Raw genomic sequence first — 6,230 nt, 5'->3', positions numbered from 1 at the left:
AACGGCTGGCTTGTAAATATATAGATATATAGACTGAAGACCGCCGCTGCGTCTTCGGTACGATAAAGCTAGCCCTTTGGTCGCCAACCCGCTGGCCCAGCGTGGTGACTATGGACATTATCCATATCGACATTATCATATAATTATGATAATTCTCTCTTGATTTCTCTCTCTCTCTCTCTCTTTCTATCTTCATCTCTCTGTAATTATACAGACCGATCTCACTTCATAAAAATATGATCCTGTCAAAGTAAAGAATAGTTTTAATATAAAACCAAACTATAAAACTAATAATCTTCATACCAACATAGAGCAGATAATACACACCTCCTCCTCAAACCTCACCACACCTCACACCTCATTGAAATTTGTTTTGAAATGGTCATATTCGCTAACTGCTGCCCATTTTGGCTTAGGCTTTAAAACATCACACTGCAACTCAATAGATTTCATACGGTAACCACGGCGAAGGACCCTTAGTTCAGTAATCGAGCTTTGAGACATTTCAAAGATTACAATAAAAATAGTATTTTTAAGACGAACCGAAATCAAGTGAAATCTTAATTTGTCTTGGTACGCAATTATTATTTGTCTTCGTGCAAAAATCACTAAACGAGCACTAAGGTATGGGATATACCCTTAGCAATAAATCGCAAAAAACAAAAAAAATCGCATTAGTGTTCGAGTCACAGGGGCGTGAGACAATACTCGTCCACTTCCGAGAGCTACAAGTAGAGTCGTGGAGAATCGGGTAGACAAGTGTTTCATAGAAAATTGTAATATTTATATGAAAGTTCAAATTTTTCATCTCAGCATGATGTGTAAATCGAACATATTTTTTTAAGAGTAATTGCGGAGTTACTTGTTGATTCTCCTCTGCAAAATTTACATTCCGAATTAGTGGTACCTTCACTTTTAAGTACAATCGACGGTTGATGAGATGTGCTTTTATCGCCTATTTGAATAAAGTAATAATTTTAATTTTTAATTTTATTTTCAGACAAATATGTCAAAAAAAATTGTCAAGTAAATGATAGAGGTAGGTTGGTTGACTCTCGAATTTGACTTTACAAACTTGTCTATATATCCTTTTATATGCTGGTACTACGAGTATACAAATGTCAATTTGTGATGGAGTAGCTTATTGATAGTAAATAACACACGAAAATGCAGTAGTATAAACTACAGTAAAAATTATAATCGAATAAGCAATAATCCACTTTGTTAGGAGAAATATAAAATCCAGCTAAAGGTAAGTCGTAAGTTCAATGATCTCTCTATTCTTGGTTTCCAGTTTAGCCGTAATGCACAGCCGAGATCCAGACAGACAAAAAATGAGAAAAAAATTCGTTTCTGTTTCGATTATAGAGTTTCTTCCCTTAGTATTTTTTTTTTTTTCAAAATTGGATTGGATAGTTTTATTATAAGTATAGATATAAAAGTAAAATTCTACACAATATTTACCGTGACAGGTGTATTCTCAATATGTTCTGTACCCAATAGTACCGGAAGCCGGCACGGAGTAAGCGCTCATTGTGGCCGTTTCCGCCATTTTTACGGCGCAGATGAATGGGAATTCGGTATCCTACTGCACTTCATGTTGCAAAATATTGTTGATAATAAAATTTATGGTTCATATAATCTAATCATTCTGAAACAGTGTTACTAGGTGTAGACTACTATCAATGAGAGAGGTCATCAATGAGAAGTTCTATTGTAATTTCTTTACGACTATTTTGATACTTTATAAATAACTGGCATTCCGCCTTGGCTTCGCATGGGTATTTAACAAAATTTTCAATTTTTTTTCATTATAATATAGCCTATGTCCCCCGCGGATTTTGTAGCTTCCCAGCAGTGAAAGAATTTTTCAAATCGGTTCAGTAGTTTCGGAGCCTATTCAATGCAAACAAACAATCAAATCTTCTCTCTTTATAATATTACTAGGATAGATAAACGTCCTACTTTCTAGCGGTAGGCCCAAACACATTAAAACCCAAATAAAATTTACTACCTTATGTTGTGTGTTCGTCAAAAATCACAATAAGTATTTTGATTAACGACTACATATTATTACAAAACGTAATTACCTGTTAATAACCGAACAAATATCGATAAATATCAAAATATTTCTATATAAACCTTAAGTATATAAGAATAAGGTTTAAAATTAAGTTTTTTTTTCATAATTTAAGTTAAAATTGTAAGCCCCTAATTTCACGCTCAGTGACCCCAAACATTGGTTTATATTTTTCAATTATTAATTTTCTCTTGTAATGATTTCCGATGTAATTATTTTGACAGTCGAACGGTTTTCTAAATTAATAAGTATTTTGTCCCCTTTATCGGAAGTTGCAATCGCGTAGTTCATTGCTGTTTTACTTTTTAATGAAAACTATTTTTTAACCGACTTCCAAAAAAGGAGGAGGTTCTCAATTCGACTGTATTTTTTTTTATGTATGTTACATCAGAACTTTTGACTGGGTGGAGCGATTTCGACAAATTTTCTTTTGATTAAAAGGTAGTGTGTGTCAATTGGTCCCATTTAAATTTATTTGAGATCTAACAACTACTTTTCGAGTTATATCTAATAATGCGTTTTTACTTGACGCTTTTTTCGTCGACCTACGTTGTATTATACCGCATAACTTTCTACTGGATGTACCGATTTTGATAATTCTTATTTTGTTGGAAAAGGGATATCCCTAGTTTGGTACCATGACAAGAAAACCGGGATCTGATGACGGGATCCCAGAGAAATCGAGGGAAACTCTCGAAAATCTGCAATAACTTTTTACTGGGTATACCGATTTTGATAATTCTTTTTTGTTGGAAAGGGGATATCCCTAGTTTGGTACCATGATAAGGAAACCAGGATCTGATGATGGGATCCCAGAAAAATCGAGGGAAACTCTCGAAAATCCGCAATAACTTTTTACTGGGTGTACCGATTTTGATAATTTTTAATTTAATCGAAAGCTGATATTTATCATGTGGTCACATATAAATTTTATCGAGATCTGATAACTACTTTTTAAGTAATCTTTGATAACGCGTAGTTACTTGACTTTTTTTCGTCGATCTACTTTGTATTACTCGTCAATATAATTGAAGTCGGTTTTTTTTCGTTTGCGAGCAAACACAATTATTTATTGTAGTCGTTATTATATAACTTTAGGTAAAAAGCTTCATAAGCCTTATCCAAAAATATTATAACAAAATGGTATTTATTTTCTCACTAGCGACCCGCCCTGGCTTCACACGGTTGTAAAACTTTCAGTTTTCCTCTACTATATTATGCATGTATTATATATAAACCATCCTCTGGAATCACTCTATATACTAAAGAAAACCGCACAAAATCGGCTGCATAGTTTTAATGATCTAAGCATACAGACAGCGGGAAGCGACTTTGTTTTATACTGTGTAATGATGAATAAATAAAAAAAAATTAATGAATCAGAACATCATTCATTAATTCTACTACTTTCAATAGCGCAGAAATAACACAGATGAATTCGTCAATAGGATGGAGTCAACGAAAGCTATTTTACCAAATAATACAGTATGTCAGGTTTTAAGACGTTAAAAATTTTAATTATTCGAAATCAGCGTACTTACAGCGCTCTTTATAATTCTTTACAATTTCGGTCGAATTTCGAACTATAATTTATCATTTATTAGAAATAACTTTTTCAGCTGAATCCTCATATGAGATGGTACTCCTTACTTCTACTGTTCTACTATATCATAATAATTATATCAATTAACGATCCGTATAAGTGTGGTAACAAAACTGATTTTTAACAAATTCGCGAATTAGTAGATCACTAATCAATCAGAAATCGCGAAATAACTAAAACGTTATAATCTCTTATCTCAGATTAATAAACAAAGGCAGATGGAGCGCGCCGAACATGCGAGTGAAGCCACCAAAGCGAATACAAAATCAAAAGCGAATACAAAGTCGCAGCAGTGCTAAAGATAGCGTCGTATTGTTTAAACGTCTCGAGTGATTCATTATTTTGTATCAAAAAATGCCGTCTTGTGTTATTAAACATTGTGAAAGTTATTCCCAAAAATAAAAAAAAGAGGATGGAATTTCATTTCACAGGTAATTATAAATTATTTAATTGATTTTATTATTTATTCACTCAATAAATTATATTTACAAAATTTATTATTTTAAATTTTATTTATAATTACATTAATTCAACTGTGTTGCCAGTGTTAGGCGAAATGTTTTTCCCTTCAATTGGGGAAACCACCTGATGGTCTAGGCGTTAGTGAGACTGACTTTTAAATGTACGGATATGTATTCGATTTCCACACGTAATATCACGCCTAAATAGTTATTCCGAATTTAGATGTATTTTTATCTGTTATTACCATTTACTGTGATTCGGTCATTAATATCTAATGCAGGAGCTTAAATAAAAATGTATATGGTTATCAATTTAGTTCCTATATATATATATATATATATATATATATATATATATATATATATATATATATATATATATATATATATATAGATACACATTTTATATAAATGTCACTTACAATTCTAATAAATATAATATTATAAATTATAAAAATAAATAGTTAAGCTATATTTAACAGATAAATTACATTAAACTAAAAAAAAAAAAAGAAAACCTTAAGTATATATATAAAGTATATATATATATATATATATATATATATATATATATATATATATATATATATAATTTAGAGATGCCACGAATATTCGGCAATTATTCGGTATTCGGCTATTCGGCCTCTTTTTTTCGCTATTCGGTATTCGGCCGAATATGGTCAACCATTTGGCCGAATACCGAATAGCAATTTTTTTATTACTTACTAACTGTTTTTCCGCGACTTCGCGTAAATTATAGCCCATGTTCTTTCTAAGGCTCTAGAGTATCTGTGTACCAAATTTAATTTAAATCGGTTCAGCAGTTTGGGCGTGAAATCATGATAAACAGATTTACTTCCTTATTTATGATAAAATACAGAAAGGATTACCTAATAAATTATGAAAAAACTCAAAATATTACTCACAAAGATATTTATTTAACCAAAAAAAAACTAACAAATTAATATTTAAAATCTACCAGTGGTAAGAAACAAACACAACAAACAAACTGCCAGTTTATTGTCTTCACTATAAATTTTATAATAGTTCCAAATAGGCGATTTCTGATTAAATTGATTCATTTTGCTTTTTTCGAACAAACGATGATATTTGTTATGGTAATCAATCACGTTAAATGTTATATTTTAGTACACACATGAAAATATGAAACAAAACCGCCCGCGCCTACCAAACTATTAGGTACTTCAGCGATGCAAGTTTAAACTCGTACGGTGACGAGTTATGTCTTGTCGCCCGCGAAAAGTACTAAGTGTGGCCGAATATTCGGCTGCCGAATGTTCGGCGCTTCGGCCAAGAGCCTCGCCGAACATTCGGTATTCGGTATTCGGCAAAATTACTATTCGTGGCATCTCTAATATATATATATATATATATGATAATGATGAAGCTATTTACATATATGGTATATTTTGTTAAGTTGTGGGCAATAGCCAGATTATAATATTAGTGGAATTAATGGAAGATGCTAGATATATTTAAAGAATACATATTGTAATCAGTGTCAAGTTTTATTATTTAATGATTTTTGCAGATTGCCGACAGATGTTGTTCTACGCGAGGAATGGGTTTCTATTATTCGCCAAAGCAGGCAAGACAATAAATGGCAGGCTTCAACATTTTGCGTTGTGTGTTCATTACATTTTAAAGAGGATGACTTATGCTTTACCGAAAAATGTCGTAGGTTGATAAAAAAAAATCCAATGTAATTATTTGTAATACTATCTAATCTTTTGGTCTAGTCTTTAAGTTGTCTGTATATCGATGTACGTGTGTGTGTGAATAAATGATGATGATGATTATTATTATTATTATTAATAAATATTTTAAATTATGTATGTTTTTTTTTAATTTGTCTAATGAAATAAATATGATACTACTGAAAAACACTAAAGTTTTATTATCTAGAGTTGTAAACATTGTAAAGTCCATTTAAACCTTATTAAACAAAAACAAAATTAATACCCGAAGCAAAGTGTGGACGGACCGCTAGTTATAAAAATCTTAACATATTACCTATTTCTTTCGTTATTTTTAACGAAACCTTTATTAATATTATTATTATTAT

The 6,230-nt window shown here is 31.2% G+C and overlaps 1 long non-coding RNA gene across 1 annotated transcript; it reads left to right on the top strand.

Moving 5' to 3' along the window:
- The first annotated feature begins 3,884 nt into the window (after positions 1–3,884).
- On the top strand, positions 3,885–5,959 carry LOC123662638. Its single transcript, XR_006744531.1, has 2 exons — positions 3,885–4,114; positions 5,697–5,959. It is a non-coding gene; the product is annotated as an uncharacterized LOC123662638 (long non-coding RNA).
- Positions 5,960–6,230: the final 271 nt, after the last annotated feature.

This window comes from Melitaea cinxia, chromosome 19 (assembly GCF_905220565.1).
Source record: "Melitaea cinxia chromosome 19, ilMelCinx1.1, whole genome shotgun sequence".
NCBI lineage: Eukaryota > Metazoa > Arthropoda > Insecta > Lepidoptera > Nymphalidae > Melitaea > Melitaea cinxia.
The sequence above is the reverse complement of the archived record's forward strand: the minus strand, read 5'-3'. Positions and strand labels throughout refer to the sequence as shown.